At 40.5% G+C, this 19,226-nt stretch overlaps 1 protein-coding gene across 2 annotated transcripts in view; it reads left to right on the top strand.

Annotated features, from left to right (window-relative positions):
• Positions 1 to 19,226, top strand: part of UST (uronyl 2-sulfotransferase) — a 166,529-nt gene that overhangs the window by 129,302 nt on the left and 18,001 nt on the right. The window lies entirely within an intron of this gene.

Below are 19,226 nucleotides of genomic sequence, written 5' to 3'. Positions count from 1 at the left end.
AAAACTTCCCTTCTTCCTTTGTGATTCGGTTGCATTTGTGTCAGTGTGAAATGCCTACAGCCATTAATATGTGTTTTGTACCAAGCTGTATATTAAAAGCACATGGAACAAAGATTGAATTTAGTTTGTAATGTATGCAGCTGATGGCTGGCTTCTGACTGTGAACAGAAATTACAATAGCCAATCACTTTGGAGAAATTACGGGTTTCTATCCATAACCAGGATTTATGCCTGACTGTTCACCAAACCCTTCTCCCAGGATGCCTCTTTGGAAATTCTGTATTTAGCAGTGATACAGATACTAGGGAAAGTATGGCATTCCTTCTCTGAACATGATTGCAGAGGGTCATTATCTGCTTGCAATATGGCAGTTAAGGCAGCTGTTTGGAAGGTGGGAGTGTCATGTCCAGCCTTAGAGCGATTTTGCTCAATAACAGACATAAAGAGAGTATTGTACTGACATGAGAGCAACGCCCAGTTTGGGATCAGTTGTTTCCCTTATCTTTATAACTTAAAAAATAAAAATACCTATGTTTGTAGTATGTGGAAGTCATCCTAAAGGTTTGCACATTTTGGTCTCCGAGGTGTCCCTGTAGGGATGTTAGACAAAAGGAAGGCAGGGGGATCAATAGAACGATATGCTCTCTCTGCCATGAGACTTTCCTTTGAGAGTCTATATGCCTTCTTAGCTGCTCTGTGCACCATATATTTTCATTTCTTTTACTATGGGGGAAGCTAATAAGCAGCACACAGGGTTTTGCTTTTCATTGGGGTGCCCTAGAAATTGTTAGGTGAGAAATAAGCAATCTGCCAGAATCATTAAGTGCTGGTTAATCTTTCTCTTCTCTGTGTATTTTCCAGTATCTGAAGAAAATTTGATCACCTCTTTCAGGACAATGATTTCCTCTGGGATTTCATGTGTAAGACAGGTCTTGTGTCATGTCTAAAGATTCACCACTTTACTTCAGTATTCCCTAGGTGGATTAAATCTTTATTTTATCTTTCCCATTCACTTATTGACTGGGCATACTAGTAAGAAAACAGTTTTCTTGTGTTAACTCTCTCCTCCTCTTTTCATGCATACATATGTTTGAGGGGGTTTTTCTATCATAACTATTTTCTGGTTATTTCTGAGTTGGTGCTAATGCTTACAAAAAAAACCTTAACAGAATCAGCCAGAAAAATAAAAAGTATTCAAGTGGTGTGTAAGAAGTCCTACTTTGTTCTCCTCAGGGCATCTTAGGCCTGATCTGCAACACCCTCTGCTGTTGCATCATGCAGTGCTTGGAAGAAGACATGTTGTTTTGCCAGCTGTGTGGTGGTCCCACAAATCAGCAGATAACTTGGGCCAAAATTGACCTTTTCTTGCAACTAACACTTGCAGATTAAATCTATACAGTTTAAAGTATTGTCTGCTGACCTGCTGCTCTTACTCTCCTATGGCAGTCTTTCCTCTTGCCGCATAAAGAAAGTTTTTCTTCAACTTATCTTTCATCAGCTGAATATAACAAGACGAGGAAAACACAGTGAAGGACGAGTACAGAAATGTGATTCATTTCCAAGTCTGTGAATATCTACACCAGAGTCCACTGCAATAAGCAGTTCTGGATTAGGGACAATTCAAAAACTGGACTTGTAGGGCTGCCTTGAAGCAAAAAGTAGCTGAAGAAAGACAATTTCAATCCAGTGTTGCTTTAGTGGATTACATCGATTAGAAATCACAGTAGGAAATTGGTGATTGCTGTCCCATCATAATCTAAACCATATTAAAAGCACCTTCCTGCTATAGGAAGCAAAATGCCTGGTGTTTTCAAACCCATAAAACCACATACGCATTTAAGATACATCTGCAGGAGTTGTGGGTTAAACCCCTTCTTCCCAAAGTTGGGACTCTCCTTGCTCACATGCAGGTGCTTTGGCTTGTGACCAGGTCACTGTAACTCCCATCTAAGCAAACTTCTTAGTATTGGAAACCTTCAGTGTAGGTTGATACTATAGAAATCAGGAAATCTAGAAACTTTTTCTCATCTCTGTTCCTTTGAACTGTGCAGCTCAAAGTTCTTCCTTTCTTTTGTGTCTGTAGTAAAATTTCTCATCTGCAACACTAATAACATTTATCAAGAAACTCTTGCTCAGTGTTCTCTTAGGAGAAAACAAAGCCTGTAGTTGCTTTACCTTCAAAAATATTTTTCTGCTGTTGTTCTGAAGCAGATCATTAAAACTGTGGCTCTGTGGTCAGAGAGATAGTGGGACATTTTCATCAGAGAGCAGAGTGCTGTTGTCTATCTGTGTACCTGATGACACAGATAACTGCTTAAAGCAATACGAATTAAGTGCTCTTCTTGTTGATGCTAATGATTTGTCTGACATAAGCTGGCAGAAGGAAACTGTGAAGAAAGGTAAAATATTTTAAAAACTTGTCAATTCAGCATGACAGAAAATGTCAGGGGAGACTAGGAGGATAACTTCCTTCATTGCATTACCAAAAGATTGCCTTCAGCTATTCCATATGCCAAATACATTGACTTGTGTGTTTTATAACCATGTATAGCAAAATGTGAAAGCTCTTTGTGGTGCTAAAGTTTTCATTGGAACCAATCTGGTTTTATCTTGTACAATACTTTAAAGCCATGGGCTTCCTGTTTTCCTGCCTTTCCGTTCTCTCCTTGAAATGAAGTGTTTTCTTAATACCAAGTCAAGAAATTGCAAAAGAACTCTCTTTTTTGATGCCTGTCTTGTCTAAAGTTACGAACTTGTCTTGCCTTGACAGCCAAAACTGGCTTTGACAAGAGACTAAAAGGGCAGGAATGGGGGCAGCAGACAGATTGTGATATTGATGGATGAATAGATGGGTAGAATAAATTTTAAGAAGATACTTTTGTGTTTAATAGATTTCTTTGCTAACACAGTAAAATTTGCTCAAAATCTTTTTTCACTAGCATTGAAGCAGATACGATCCAATTGCAGAGTCTTAGATTTTATTTATTGCAAAATTTGAAAGTATTCCTTAACTCTTTGAAAGGTCTGAAATAGTTATAATAAAACTTGACATATAAAATTTCTCCTCACTCGTCAGGAGCACAACTAAAGGAAAAAAAGCATTGGTCAGTCCTGTTCATTTTTGCTGGCTGTAGCTCATTTCTGCAACCTGTCTGGTAGCCAGAACACAGAGAATACTTACACATTTTCTTTTGAAATGGACACATGTGGGTTTCATATCTTTGGTGTTTTTAAGAGGCAAAAAATACATACTGTGCTCAGTAAAACAGACTTTTCTTCTGTCTTGTCAACTTCTGTGGCATGGGGTAAAAGCTAACACCATCTAGTGTAAAACAATAGGCAATAAAATGGTTTTTTATCACCTCAGAAATGACCCATGTCCTCACACCTCTCTGTGGGAGTTCATAAATTTTGTTTGGCACCAGAAGCCCTTATAAAAACATTTCTTCCCAAAACCAGGAAAAAACCCCTTTGTTTCCTCAAAGTTGCATTTTGCATGGAGAATGTGTAGGCCTTACTCTACAACAAGAAGACTGACTAAGCTTTTCAGACAGTGAATTTTACTGAGTGCAATGAAATAAGTCACATTGTCAGCTGAAAGAAAATATATTGTTCAGGTAAACAAACTGTAAAAAGTATATATATTTTTTAATTCAATGAAAATTTGATTCTCTTAAGAATTGCACTTACAGGGAATGTTTTAAACTGTAGTAGTAATATTATACCAGGTAATATAAACCTTTTTTTAAAATCTGTTATGTTCATGAATGTTAATGTTACAGTGTTGACATTTTCTATTTATAAGTTTCCCCTTCTCTTTAAACTCAGTAAGGAGAGGATGCTGCCATTTGTCTTTATTGGAGAGCTGAGGTCCTAAGAAGCAGGGAATTTTTGATGGAGTTAGGAGAAGGATGGAATCAAGCTCAGCAGTCTCTGCACTGTGCTGAAATCACTCCTGTGCCAGGCCAGCACTGAAGGTGGGACGTGCCTTCAGATGGTTCAGATGCTACGCATGTGTAAAAGTTCAGGAACCAAGGGTTTTTTCTCTCAGAAAGATTGCAGTGAATGTCTTTACAGGCACCACCTCCAAGAGCCAAAACTGAGAAAAAAATGATCGTAGGACTCTGTGGAAGGAGGCAGTGCTTTTTGTGTGGTGTCTTTAAATAGTGATCATCTTACCATCTTACATTCTGCCTTTGTTCAGCACAAAATGAAAGGAAAGAAGAAATTAGGACAAATTATCTGAGGCTTCTTAGTCTGCTGGCTTCTTGTGAGCTGTACTTTCTGGAAGGGTTGTGACTACTAAGTGGAAAGGGAATACACTGGCTCATCTTCTGTGCTAAACCCTTCTCTCTCCTACAAGCACCTGCACTCTTGATGTGAGAATAAAATCAGCATGGATTAGTTTCAATTTAAATACTGAGGGGGTTTTGTGGTGGGGTTTTTCTTGTTTGGGTTGGTTTTGGGTGGGTGGTTATTTTTTGGTTTTTTACATCACTTCTAAAACTTTGAACACATTGAAATGTTTAAAGGCTTTGGAGACTCCAAATATGCTGTCTTTTCTTTTGCCTTGCACTCTGGGAGACCTTTATGTTTTCCTTAAGTAATACTTTGAAGAGGAGTCACTGACTGAAAATTTTCTACCGAAGAGGAAAATTCTAAATTTCACATGGAGGTAGAACATGAGGTTGGATTTGGGAAGTAACTCCCTGTGTAACACTTCTGTAGCAGGTTCCCATCTCTGATGTCAGGCAAACTGTGTGTGTGAGCAGAGAAGCTTTGTCCAGCAGGTGGAGCGATCTACCCGTGTTTGCAGTGATCCCAGTGCTAACAGCACATGTGGTTTTACATTCTGCCTGGGTGGCGTTTTCTTATCACCCAACATCCTCTTCTGAAAATAGAAAACGTGAACAGACCATTCTTCTCTTCTCCCTTTGAAGTCTCAACTTTCAATATTGCATAGAGGAACACTATGAAACAATGTGTACGCTAAAACATAACAGTTTAGGACCTAGGAAGAGTGTTTAATTGTATGTTTGTTTCTTGTAAAACAAATTCCCTGTTCTCTGTGTGCAAGACAGTCAGGGAAAGAGGAAGAGTCACAGTGCATATCCCAGAGGACATTTTTTTTTTATTAGGTCGATAGCATCTAGGACATTCTGCACAACTAATGTGTTCCTTGGTTTGTTTTATAAAACTGAAGTCACTATCAAAAGCTGTAGATTTATTGTCTAGCTCTTCAGCCATGAAAATACAAGGTTTGGAGAGCAGGGACAAAACCATGCTGCCTGATCCAGGATGCCTTGAAGATAGTGGATACACCAATGAGTGATAAGCATAGTCAGTGAAAGTATCCTTTCTTTTTTCAGTCCCATAAAAGAAAGATATGTTGTTTTCTGTCTTCCAGAGGTTTGCAATCTTATTGTGAATAAACTAAGCAGTTTTAAAACTAGGAGCTCTTGGAAAGTTTTGAGCACTTCTGGGCTTTCTCATGACCGTTTTTCAAAAGATCCACTACGTCTTTGAAATATTTGTCTCAGAAACAAAACTTCTCTGTGGTGAGTTCTGAAGCAAAGATTGACAGCATATAACAGCTGTGGTTCTTGTTCTGCTGAGGAAGGTGAAGACACTCCGGACAATGTGTGTGTGACATGAAAACCATAACTGTGCCACTAAAAGATTTATCCAAGATAGTATCAGTGTCATTGCTAAAATGGAATCAGGAGTAAAGGTGTGGCAAGAGAGTTTGGTGTGGCTTTCCAATCCACATGGAGCTTGTATACATCCAGGGTCAAGTCCTTTCTATTTACTCTTCCTTGCTAGCATGTACTTGTCAGATTGAGTTAGCTGTTACGTGCATAGTTACACAGCAGAGCAGTTGCCTATAAATATATCTTGTGGCCCCAAATGAATTGGCATTTTGAGATGAAAAGTGAGGCAGCTGACAGCCTGACGTGACATTGGTGCTCAGTCTGGGTGGATCTGCTCCCTGAGCCTACAGTGCAGGGAAGTGAGATTTATATGTCCGTTTGCCAAACACATTGCTGTGGCTCTGCTTTCTCCTGGAGTCAAGAGCAGTGGTTGACTTGGTAAGTACAGCAGCACCAGCAGTAATCACTTAGATCAGGTGAGAAATTTACATACTTCATATTGGCAGGCCAGGATCATGGGCATGGTTCATGAACTGGAGAATTGAGGAATGAGGCTACTGTTGATCCGTAGTTCCCCTTCCCAGTGCTTCTGGCATTCAAGGAGGTTGGCTGCCTTTCAGATCTCACCACTGATGATGGCAAAGAAGGATATGGTTTCTCTTCTTGCTAATTACAATACTGATTTTTAAATCCTTATTTTAGGCTTGGATTTTCATGGGAGTTGTATTTGCAAAGGCTCTGCTCAGAATCAGTTGTAGTGGAAAGTGAAGTCCATGTTCCCTTAAATCATTGTTTGAAAAGCCTAGATCTAATGTTCCTCCTCTAGTAAAGTTTCTGGACACATGAGTTCCTAGACTGGCTCTGACAAACTACAATGTATTGTAGAGACAGGCTGAGCATTTTTTGTAGAATTACTTCATCTTCCCTTTCTTTGAGCTATAACATGTGCGTATACCGAGCTTGTGCTCTGCAATCTGCTACCTTTTTCCTATTCCTCTCCTGCACCTTTTTTGTATTTCTCTTTCCTGTCAAATGGCAGGGTCTTTACCTGAAGCCAAACAAATTTTATTTTTGCATGCTCATCAGAGCCTCTCTATCATTAACAGAGTTTCCCCTCTCTAAAGTTTCTGTACGTCTGTAGGATTATGAAGACTGAGACCACCTGATGCATCATCTTCGTCTTTTAGTGCAATTCCATGATTTCAGCCTACAGAATTTGCATTTCATCCCACCTATTCATGTCACTTCCATTCAATTTCCTTTCATCAGATCTATTGATGGGCTGTCTGGTTTTGGATTAAAGCCACAAGATGTAATTTCATGCCATGTTGCGGTAAAAACAAAACGTATTTATGTTCTAAATCCCAAGGGACCAGTCAGACAAGCCCTTACATCTCACACCTCAAGAATTCCTGTGTATGAATTCATGTGTAGTCAGGAGATCATTTTGAAGGCTTGGTGCTAATACCTTCCAAGCAACTGTGGTGTTTATCTAATGAGCATATCAGTCACTAAAGATGTTATGGTTTATAAGTGTGCTCCTGCTGCTCATCTGAGGTTGATTCCCTGATGCATCTTTTGAATATTTCCTGTTCCTAGTATCACAAAATGAAAAACCCATGGATAGCCAGCTTTGTTAAAGCTCTGGCACGGAGGGACAGCTGCATTCGGATACAGCACTAGAGATATCTCATAAATAATCCAGGGTTACTGATGACAATATACCACAGAGATTTTAATGACAGGCAGTTAAAGCTTGCAATGATAGTTCATTCCTTCTTGAGTAACTTCCTAAATAAAATCATAATGCTATTTTAATCAATAGCATTTCAGCTAAACCTCTGTTACTGCTGCTGCTTTAAAAATAGCATTTAAACAAAAATTACAGCAGTAACAGATTATGCAGATTGCTTCTTTGACAACTTTGACCTCTCTCCAGGCAACAGAAGGCATACAGAAGGAGCTATTAAATCCCAGTTAATTGGTGTGGTTCTGTTCCTATGTGCAGCTCTGGTATATTTGAAGATGTCTTCATTTCACCTACACAGAAACAAGCAAGCTGCACAAGGTGGCTGAGGGTGGAATATAAAAAACTTTTATTAATAATAGGACCAAAACAACTGAGAATTTAGCTCAATTATCACTGTGTCCCACAGTATGTTTTCAGGGCCACTGTTTAGCGAGAAACGTCTCTTAATTGAAAATTAATCATATTTGGTATTGAAGACACAGGAGCAGTATGGAGCAGATCACAGAGCTGACTATTCACTTAGCTTTTAGGAGCACAATCGTATTTTCAGTCTTCAAATAAAGCTGTTGTACTTTTTTCTTAGACTAAATCACTGTATCAATGGTAAAATGGGCCACAGGTTAAATTGATTATTCTTATCCCCAAGGCATCTTGCAAGAACAAGCCAAGTACCATGAGCCAGCATCTTTGATGGCTCAGAAATGTTTTAAAAAGCATTAAAGGTAAGGTAACTATAGAAAAGCAGTTTAATTGTTAAGACACTTTTACCTGTAATTTTTTACGGTAGAGACAAGCAGCCATCTCTTAGGAATTACTTAGATTTTCACATAAATGCTGCAATTTAAAATCTAGTTCTTAAAGTGATGCAAATTAGCTGCTATAGTAATTAAAATGTTATAATAATTAAAATTAGGAAAACATGAGAGAGCATAAGTTCTGACAGGTGGGAAATTATTGTACGGCACTTTCTGACATGCAACTTGCTAAAGGCATTAAAGCTAATATCAAAAGGGTTTTTCCCAGCCACATCAGGGCTAGGTGGCCGAGAACAGTCAGGCAGAGAGACAGTGGGCAGCTGGGAGAAGTGGCAGGGAGACAGGGAAGGGACATCCCCCCGGGTACATCTGTAATGGGACCACTTGCTCCCAGAGAACACAGTGTAATTGTGCTCTAAAATCATCTTAAGGACACTGTTGCTACTATTAGAAAAGAAGGGAAAGAATTAGTAACATGAATTTCAGCAAAGTGCAAGGGTCAACTCTTGATGACAAAATTTTAAGAATTGAAATGAAGTAAATATGTTAGCAGTGTAGCTCTCAGGTGCTACACAGGAGTTGTTTTGGTATGTCTCCCAGCCATCACTCGTCTCTTGAACACAGCTTCAAACCATGCCTGTGCTCTTTCCTCTGAACCCCTTTGCTTTCCCTGCCCTGAAGGAAGATTATGGTGCTGGAGAGCTGACCACTTGCTCTTCCTTCCTTGGAGTTATGTTCCCTACTTCCTTTCCTTGTTGGAATTTCCCAGCCTTTTTGGTCCGTCCCTCTTGAAAATTTTCTCTCCAAGAAGCTATAGTGAGAAAAGAGGTTTTTACTAAATATAGCTATGAAAATTCAATTTTTCTTCTTTTTCTCTGTTCTTGGAGTAGAATCACAAATTTTCAAATGTAGTATAAAAGAGCATTCTCCCCTCTGCTTCTCTCTTGGCTCATCTTCCCAGTTTCCTCCTCTTCTTCCAAACTGCATTCCCATTGTGTTCTTTTATTACTATCTTCTTCCCAGTTTTCTATCTTTGTCTATCTCCAACATTTGCACAATGGTTACTGCACTTTATAAATATTATCTTTTGAGTTGTGCTATCTGCCCATCATTTGAATATCTTCTCAGTTACTTGCAAATGCCATCTATAATACAGGTAACTGTTAGGGTGTGGCATTTTTTACTCCACAGCTGTCTTGAGTCCTTGGCAGTGTTAGGGATGCTGCTGTGAGAGGTAGCATTCATCAAGGATTTCTTTGAAACTGAAATGGCCACCTCTGTGGTATGTCCCCTGATTCAATCTGCAGCTGTTTTGGAAGAATAGTTAAGATGACTCCCAAGCTTTTAGAGGGCTGCAATTGTCACCTAGACATAACAGATGAAAAAATCAAATTGATGTACTGGAAGGAACTATAATATATTGAGGATGTGATTAATAGACAGTTGGGAAAAGTCAGTATGGCATTTATAAAACTCAAAAATCAACTACTTCCTTGAAGGACTTAGCAAGCACAGGGATATGAGATGGTACAGGTGTGATTTTCAGCAAGATCTCTTTCTAAAAGCTCTTTAAGGAAACCAGTTGTCAGGATAGGAGAAAGAATGTTCTCCTGCAGGATAAAGCTGGTGGAAGAGGTAGGCATTCATTGTTTGGTAGTGTCCCCTTACTTTGAAAAAAACAAGGAAGTCTCACAGGGACTATGGTGCAGCCTGGGATAAATGTTCTCTTAAAAAGGTATGACTGAGGTAAGAGAGGTCAATGCCGATATGATGTTACCAGGAAGCAACAAAAACAACACTGAAGTGGCCTACTAATCATAATAAAGCAAAGCATTAAAATTCAGCTCATGTGCAGTTGAGAAGGTCTGTCCTCAACACTCAGAGCTGCAGTCCACAGATGCTCTGGGTCCTGATCTGTGTGGAGCTTGGTAGGAAAGTGCACAGATTGTCAGATGGGCGGGTATTTTTCTCTGCACAGGGAAGCAGTCTCCTACTGAAGAAATTTTTATGCAAAGCTAGATCAAGTCATGACTCAATTTTTCCAGATTGCAGAAAATGATAATGCAGGACAGAAGGGCTAAATCCCGGCTGAATCTCAAGAGCAGCTGAAGGAAAGACATTCACATCTGAGGTGCTGCCCTAGCTGCAAAGCAGGGAGTTCACGCAGCTGTACTTCTGATTTGTGTTTAATGGTAGGTGATTCAGGAGCATCAGAACGTGCCTGCTCTTTTTCTGATTTATCTGTTCTCTTTCAAGTTTGCATTCTGGGCAAGCAAAAGGTGGCAAGGATGACAGTGAAGCCAAAGAAAGGTAATTTTCTGCAGACACACCAGGCCTCATTTTCCAGCTAGACTTACCAGAGAAAGAAAGAAACTGTTGAGTTGGCCTCTGGTTTTCCAGCAGTGAGCAGCAGCTGTTTTGGTAGCAGTAGCAGCAGCTCATATAACAAATGTTTCATGATGAATGCAAACAAAAGCCAGCCCTGAAATTCCAGCTCCACTATGTACGCATAAAATACAAAACCAGTTCAAAATAACGTAACTACTCAACTTAAGGGATTTCTTTTCTCCTCCTCTAAATAAATTCCATATGAGAATTAGTGTTTGGTCTGCTCAGTTCTCCAGGGTTCACCCAGAAAATTTTTATCATGCAGGCTGAGGGCAAAAAGTGAGCACAAAAACAGACCAAGAAAAAGTATTTTTAAAAGAAGTGCACGTGCAAAGAGGTGTGTGGTTTGGGTGAAGGTTTGAGAATGCCAAACATGCTTACTGAATTGAAATTACTGCTGATGTTTGTGAGTTGGCTGAATTCACTTGCCTCCAAAATAGGTCTTGGAGGAATTCTTTATGCACCTCTGTGCAATTTGGTTTCTGAAGATGACTTGTGGTTTTAAAGGCATCTACATGTTAGAAGAGTGTTATGCCCTCTAGCATAAATTTCTTTCCAGATAGCTAGTGGGAGGATTTCTAGGGAATGCAAGTTGCTGGTCAGTACATACTCAGGGGAAATGAGAATATTGAAGAGAGAGAAAAATACAATAATTGAAGACTCAGGAGAAATGCAAAAAGCTATCCAGGGGGCAGTGTCTTAAATTGTTATCTTCCTCCAGTTGCTTAAGTTAAAACAGCAAGTAAATACCAGCATTTACCCATCCCTCCCTGCTCTGCTGTTTGCTGAAAGTCTGGAGCGGCATCTGTTGTCTGCCCACGCAAGCACTCCTGCTCTGTTCTCAGGCCCTGAAATACTCTCTTAACAATCAGTTTGCTTTCCTCATGGCTGTTGTTTCTGATCTGGCTTCCCTGTAACATGGGATTATTCAGCTCTATGCATCCAGCATAAGAAAAACCCTAAATTCTTGTGTTCTGACAGATTAATGATAAAATAATATAGCCTATTGTTGTGCCTTTTGCAGTATGATTCTATCTAATACCTTTTGTGTAATGGAAATTTTGAATGAGGTTTGTCTTCTTCCATTTTGTTCCCTTCAACTGAATTTTGCAGGGCCTGTGAAGTTGTGTTGCTGTGTGATGTATTTCTGTTCTTAGGGTACACATGTACCCGTAAGTCATTATGGGTATCACATCTTCGGCGTTGCAGAGCATGCAGATGTAGGGCTTAGAACAAAAACTGTGTGCTTGTCTTGTCTCTGCTTCTCCTGCTTCTTGACTGCTTCGATTCATTTCCAAGCCATCATCTACATGATTTGATCTCTTGGTTTTTGTGCAGTGGAAGGGGGAAAAAGGAGGTTGATAAAGAATATTGTTGGATCTAGCAAAGAAACAAGGACAGAAGGGGTGGGTTCTTTCAGGTTTTGCTTCTTTCTTACTGGAAAGAAGCACGGCAGAAGTTACTGGGAGAGCCCAGTGGCTGGTTGTGTTGGGCCTGTGGGGAGGGAAGACAGGGACAGGGAGCACACGGATGTTGCTGCAGCAGAATATTTGGTGCATGCAGGGAGCCACGGGTGCACACAGTCGGCCAGAGCCCCCAGTGCTTTGCAGAGCTGTGCTCCTGTGGCTTTCAGGATGTTAGCAAGTTTGGAGGTTTACTGCTTGGACACGAACATGCTTTTTCTATTACATAAAATGAGAGTGTGGAATTAATGGGTGACTGATACATAATATACATCTTCCAAAAGCTAGTGGAAATTGGAAATGACAGAAGTGACAGCATAGCCAAAGCAAATTTATTTAAAACATTGAATGAAAATATTCACAGAAAACTCTGTTTTAGCCTAAAAACCACTAAATATTTTCTGGATATTGAAGCCTTATTTTTTTTTTAAGTTTTCTTCCACTCTCTACTGTTCCATATGTGCTCTGCCTATTTTACAGTAGCCTGACTGGTCCTTGAAGGGTCTTCAGACAAGCCTGGCTCACTTCACTGGATATTGACATTTAATGGCACTGCTTAAATTATGTACTGGGGAGCTGAACTCTCTGCATGATCAGTGAAGAGAGTTAAATGGCTGTTCGTCTCTGTGAGGGTTGTTTGGTGCCCTGAGTGGCTGTCTGGAGTTCATCAGCAGGAATACTCCTCACTTGTGCTGTATACAGTACACAGTAGGGTAGAGAAGGATGCTGGCTAGGAGTTGACATGCAGTAGTGTTTGTAGGAGCAAGGATGAAGTATGCATATAAAACCAAAGTTTATGTCATCCTTCTTAATGCTTTCTTTGCCTATCCAATAGACAGATCTGTGCATCATTGAGTCCTATTTAAGTTTTGGTGGAATTGTTTGGGGGTTTTTTGTGGACTTCACTTGGGGGTTTTTTAGCACCCTGCTGTATTTTCCTGCAGTGATTCCAGGAACAAAGTCTATGACCTTAGTTGTGGTGCACAGAAACACAGCAGAAGCCCAGGACTCCATTACCAAGAGCAAAGGAGGTGAATGAAGAGGAAGATCTATTCTAGTAAACTCTCAAGAAACCCCTGCATGGTGACCAAAGCAACTGCTAGAGAGTGAACTGCAGAAGGTGGGGAACCTGGGGAAGGATTTTGGACAGTAAAACTATGAAGGGATCTTGAATCATGGCAGGACCAGCTGGGGTAAGGGATGATGGTTGAACAAACCTGCTCAGGTATTTGGCAGTGAGGTAATTTCACCAGTTGCTTCCTCCGTACTCTCTCCAAGATTTTTGGATCAGCACATGTGAGATACATCTCTGGTCTTTCTCTGTGCACGGCTTACGTTTCAGTCTTCGAGAGGTCCCCAGTCTGTCTTTCTGCACTGAAACCTGGTTCATAGGGACTAGTGTTTGTCCAGTTTCACCACAGAAGTATCACATGCTTTCCACATCTTCCTTAGGGTTATTATTTCAGTATTTGTGGATATTTCAGGTGTGGGGTTTTTTCCAGTCTAGATTCTTATCCTATCTATTCCCATTCTTAATTTAATTCAGTAAGTGGCAAACTCAGTGGTAAATTTTGAGTCTGTGATGGTAATTAAAAGCTATTAGAGTCAGGACATCAGCTGGGAATCCTGGATACCAAATAACGCTGTCCACGTCATTAATTGTTGTCTTCCCTGATGGGGGAGATGTGTAGATTTTTGCCAGGAGAAAAAAGGAGGCGAATGGGACTTCATGCTTCTCAGTCTCCAGATAGGTGTTTATTAATTCTTATCTAAGGAGTACAAGCCACTGGCATGGCTTAGACATAGCACAGAGCAGAGAGTGCAGCAAGAAGACAACTTATCAAGATCTCACAGCCTTTTTAAAGGTAAATTACCCAATGAAAGCTTAAAACACAAGATATTTTCACTTTTTTACCAATGTCCAACAAGTTCCTAAGTCACGTAGACAGGAACTGCGGGATTCTGTATCAAATCATCCCAAACCACTATTGCTGCAAAATACAGAGTTAGTGAAGGAGAAGGAAGCTTTTAACTACAACTTATCCTCCATTTTGAGGTTTTCTACTTCTATCTATTTACTATGCAAATAGACCTAAAAACTCTAAATTTTTCACCCTGTGATAATCTCACATAGTATTCTATCACCTAATTCACACCATTGCAGATTCAAATTCTTCCCAGAGGCTAGGCAAATTTTCCCATGGACAAAGGTCAAAACCAGTACTGTCCAGGGGGGTAAACCCTTTCAAAACAGGCAGAGAAATATTCTCTGCATTCTAGGTTCCCACAACAAATAGCATTTTGAAGAGTTCATATTCTTTTCCAAATTTGGGTACTTGGTCTAGCTCATGACTTTGTGTGCCAAACCAACTCACTGATTTTCTGTAATGACCAGGTGAGATGCTTAGCATGGAGGGTGTGTATTCTTCATAAGCGCAATGAAACAGAGTTCTTGTGTTAATATTTTTTTGTTTTGTTTGCAAGTGGCAAATTGTTCTTTCCAGTCAGAGTAGTGAAAAAGCATGAGATGAGTGCTCTTAGTCCAAGCCCTTGAAAGAAATACATTATTGTGGTGGGCATACATATACACACATCCTGATATACATATGTATTCATCCAGATATACCAAGAACAGTTCCTGGAGGACAATAAACCCCTTTTGTAGTCAGCTATTCTTAGCTCTTATTAGTTGAAATTAACAAGAACAAATTGCATCTTGTACAACTTTGCCTGTTTGGTGCAGACATGCCAATGCAAGTGGCTGATAGCAAGAAGTATTGTCTTACACATTACCAAACAGCTTACCAAAAATGTCAGCCCAGTTCATCTTGAACTTTTACTAACAGAAGAGCAGTGAAACTGCAAAGCATATCTGTCTGTATATTAAATTTCATATTTTACTTAGCACTGCCTTCTGCTGGTGGTAGAATATGGTATTGGGTCCCTGGCAGGTCCCAGTACTTTGTGCATTTGCAGAACACCTTATTTAGCCTATTTTAAGGGCAGACTTACCACTTAGCCAAAGGTTCTGCTTTGAATCATTGAAAACTATTTTCCTTGGTGCATGTTTTTGCAAGCTACTTGTAGAAATCAGTGGTTTGAGTTCCTGCTTAATTCAGCTCCTCAGTTCACAGACTGCTTCAGTTACCCTTTCAGACCACATCTTGGTGTGCATCCCACTTGTTCAAAAGTAGTAAGAAGTTAAGTGCATAGCCTCTTTGTATCTCATGTGCAAAAAGGGAAAACCTCCTAGTCCCACACATCTTTTCATACTGTATACACATGTGTGAGTAATTTAGTGAAGAAATGGCACATGATACGTTAGTATATTTTACTAGCAATTGGCAATGCCAGACAAGTATTTTGATTTTGAAATGGTGGCAGAACTTGCCCAGATTGCTGCTAAAATCAAAGGACGAATCTAGCACTGCATCCTTGTTTCTTAGCAGGAAAAGACAAAAAGCAAAAGATACAACAGAAGTATTTTGATAAACAGATGTCACCCACTTTGAAGTGTTGAATCTCAGTTTAATTTTTCCCATGCTATATAAATAGTCCCTTCACTTCCTTTAGCCTTGCAGTTTTTCATTTCCCACTGTTACTCAAACAAAATGAAAAAAAAAAAAATAGTTACATTTATGAGGACTCTATATTTGCTCAGTTTAAGGGTTTTTGTTTCTTCAGTAAATGTACCTAATAAAATTAAATGCTCTGGGAATGTGCCAGAAATGCTGTCAGCCATTACGGCAAGCCGATGGATGAAGTTCCAGCTGAATGTGATGTGCCCAGGTTACTTTGTTTATTTAGAATCTGATGACCGCAGTCACTGGACATACTAGAGTAGCCTGTGAGGAATGTGTTTTTAAAGAGCTCAGATTCACAATTTCATACTCCTAGCACCCATGGGTTTACTGGAGAACTTGGCCCCATCCAGACATTGAATTGGGTAGTGGGACCTGCATACTCAGCACTAAAACTGGATGTGAAGGCAGTCTAGCTGAGGCATCTGTCACCCCACTGATTGATTGCCAGGGTTGGTTCTACTGCTTTGACTGGTTAGGCCAGGTGTCCCCTTCCTCCCTCAATAGCTCCATGTGTGTCCCTTCCAAAGCTGCACACTCAGTTGCAGAGGACAACCTCCCCAATAGATTTTTTTGGCTGGAAAGTGGCCCAGCAGAGAAGTACCTGAGCATGGTGGTTCAACAGCTGGCTCAACATGAGTCAGTGTGTGCCCAGGTGGGCAGGAAAGCCAATGGTATCCTGGCCTGGATTAGATGTAGCATGGCCAGCAGGACCAGGGCAGTGACTGTCCCCCTGTACTCACCAGTACTGGTGAGGCCACACCTCGAGTGCTGTGTCCAGTTCTGGGCCTCTCATTTCAAGAAAGACATTGAGGTGCTGGAGCATGTCCAGAGAAGGACAACAGAGCTTCTGAAAGGTTTAGAGAGGGTAAGTCATATGAGGAGCAGCTGGGGGAGCTGGGCGTGTTTAACCAGGAGTAAAGAAGGCTCAGGGGAGACCTTAACCACTCTCTACAACTACCTGGAAGGAGGTTGTAGCCAGGTCAGTCTCTTCTCCCAGGGAACCAGCGACAGGACAAGAGGAAATGGCCTTAAGTTGCGCCAGGGACAGTTCAGGTTGGACATGAGGAAAATTTTCTTCACTGAAAGGGTATTTGAGCATTGGAAGAAATGTAACAGGGAAGTGGTGGAGTCATTGTCCCTGGAAGTGTTCAAGGAAAGACTGAATGTGGTACTTAGCACTATGATTTAGTTGAGATGGTGTGTTCAGTCAAAGGCTGAACTCAGTGAACTTGGACGTCTTTTCCTACCTTAATGATTCTATGATTCTAAGGCAAAACCTGATGGTGTGGATTGGTCACCCACTGAGCCCTGAGCCTGGGTGAAAACACGTGCCTCACAGCCCTGTTGTTATGTTTAAGTGCACATACACATCCAACACGGTCAGTGTCCCTTCTACATAAATGTACACTGAGCCTCCCAGAGGTGATTTTTTTTATTTTTTTGGACAGGCCTGTCTAAAGCTGGCTTGATTATTTTTTCATTGTTTTTCTTACTATGGAAACCCTGAGTGTACTGTTCTCTCAGATAACTTTTTCATCATATTTTCCACAGAACTTCATTAAAATACTCTATATTAAAAAAAAAATTCTTCTAGTAAGCTTAGCAAATTAAATAGGATTTTGTAGATTCAGGCTCAGATTTGTTGTTAAGAGGAATAGGTGTTGAAATTGGGCACTGAAATGTTGACTTTTGGTTCTTAATGGTATTTTCTGTGTTGTGTTATGTTATCAGATAAGTTAAATTTACTTAGAGAACTCATCTGTAATTCACAGCATCATTCACAGCATCAATGCCTTCTCTTCTTGTCACTCTGCCCTTTGGTCAGTAGGCTGGGGATGGGCAAGAGGTTGGGAGGGGACACAGCCAGGACAACTGACCCAGACTGATCAGAGAGATATTTCATACCGTATAACAACATGTTCAGTAATCAATAAAAGTAGAGGTGGAGGAAGGAGTGGGATCTTTGGCTTCTAGGTTGGCCATTGCTTATGCACTGACTGGGGAATGTGGTAAGGGATGTCATTTACATCACTCCCTCCCTCCCCGCCTCCTCCAGATTAAACCCACGAGTTTTCTTGCTTTTGTTCTTCCTGGTCTCTCCATTCTCCTGCTGTGAGAGCAGATGGCCACATGGGTGCTTGACTGCTGACTAGGACAGCAGCCTGCCTCAACAGGTTTCTCTCTTTATCTTGATAAAACTTTTAACATTGCATATCTTGCGAGTAATGTTGAGTGCCTTTATTCCACCATTCCTGAAGACTGCAATGTAGAAAATTGCAATGTTCTTCAACAAAAGCCTAGCTTGTTGCACATTTAGTGTTCCTTTTAGTAACCTCATTCCCTCCCAAAATTGATTTATCTTGTAGAGCTTTTCCTAATTGCTGTCACATCCTTCCTGGTTTCTGTCTCATTTTATTCTTATTCTGAGGTGTTAACATTTATAAGTGTCCGTAAATACTGAAATGGAAAAAGACAGCAGGTCATTTTATCTCCTGTTTTGTTAATCACAAGGGAAAGGTTTGTGCAGTATAACTTTGAAGCATGGTAGTCATTATGTCAGGTCTAGTATTGTCATTAAACTAATGTGCAGACTATCCTGGAAACTTTGATACTAACCAGTCTCTCTAACACTGGCATGAAACTGCTGGTTGAAATACTGCAGACATAAGACAATTTGCAGGATTAAGTGCAGGAGCAATGGCTTTTCATACCCCGTATGTCTCTCATTCCGATTCATGTGCGCTTTCAGAGTACTCAGCTCAGTTCTTTAACAAGCAGTAGAGTTAAGGCTACTTCCTGTAAACAAGGTGATAGATGGCAGAACGATGTGCCCATGTATCTCTTCCCTGTCTGCACATTAATGTTAAATGGAAGTTGAATTTTAAAAGATCATTGAGCAAGCTCTGTTTCCTCAATGGATTGTTCCCGGTGCTGACACACAAGCAAGAATGGTAAAAGGTGTGCTGGAGCTGATTGTGTCAGTGACTGAAGACAGGTGAGTGTTACTACAGAGGCAGCTGTCTTTGCTACTGGCTGGTACAGATGCATAGGGTGCATAGGAAAGCCTTTATCTTCAAAGATCTTAGTCTCATAAGTATGTCAGAAATGCTGTTTCCACACTCCTTGTGGAAGAAAATATATTGCCTGGAATACAGAGCAAGTACATGCATGTGTAAATCTTGATAGTGTTTGAACAGCTTCTAAGCACCTAAAAATGTCCTGTATTCATTTATATTAACCCAAACAGATTAAAATCATACTTATCCTTGAGTTGGGGGTCTGCTTCCAAAAGCTCTCGTGCATATAAAGCATTGCCAGGGGAAGTCTCCTGCCACAGGTCACTGAGACACTACATCCTGTGATACAGCCTCTGAGGGAGCACTTTGGTGCTCAGGATCAAACAGGTCACCCCAGACCTAGGGATTTTCTTCTGCTTTTTCCAAGCCCCCATTCCTCGCCTGTAGCTGCACTGCTAAAGAAGTGCTGAGGTTGGCGTGAAGAGCCAGTGTATCTCTGTAACTTCTGTAACAGCATCTGCCTCCAAGATTTCCAGGACAGACACAAACTCTCAAATTGCAGCAAATCCCAGGTGTCCCAGGTTCCTCATTGCAGACACAGCTGCAGGCTCTGTAACA

This window comes from Aphelocoma coerulescens, chromosome 3 (genome assembly GCF_041296385.1).
Source record: "Aphelocoma coerulescens isolate FSJ_1873_10779 chromosome 3, UR_Acoe_1.0, whole genome shotgun sequence".
Classification (NCBI taxonomy): domain Eukaryota; kingdom Metazoa; phylum Chordata; class Aves; order Passeriformes; family Corvidae; genus Aphelocoma; species Aphelocoma coerulescens.
The sequence above is the reverse complement of the archived record's forward strand: the minus strand, read 5'-3'. Positions and strand labels throughout refer to the sequence as shown.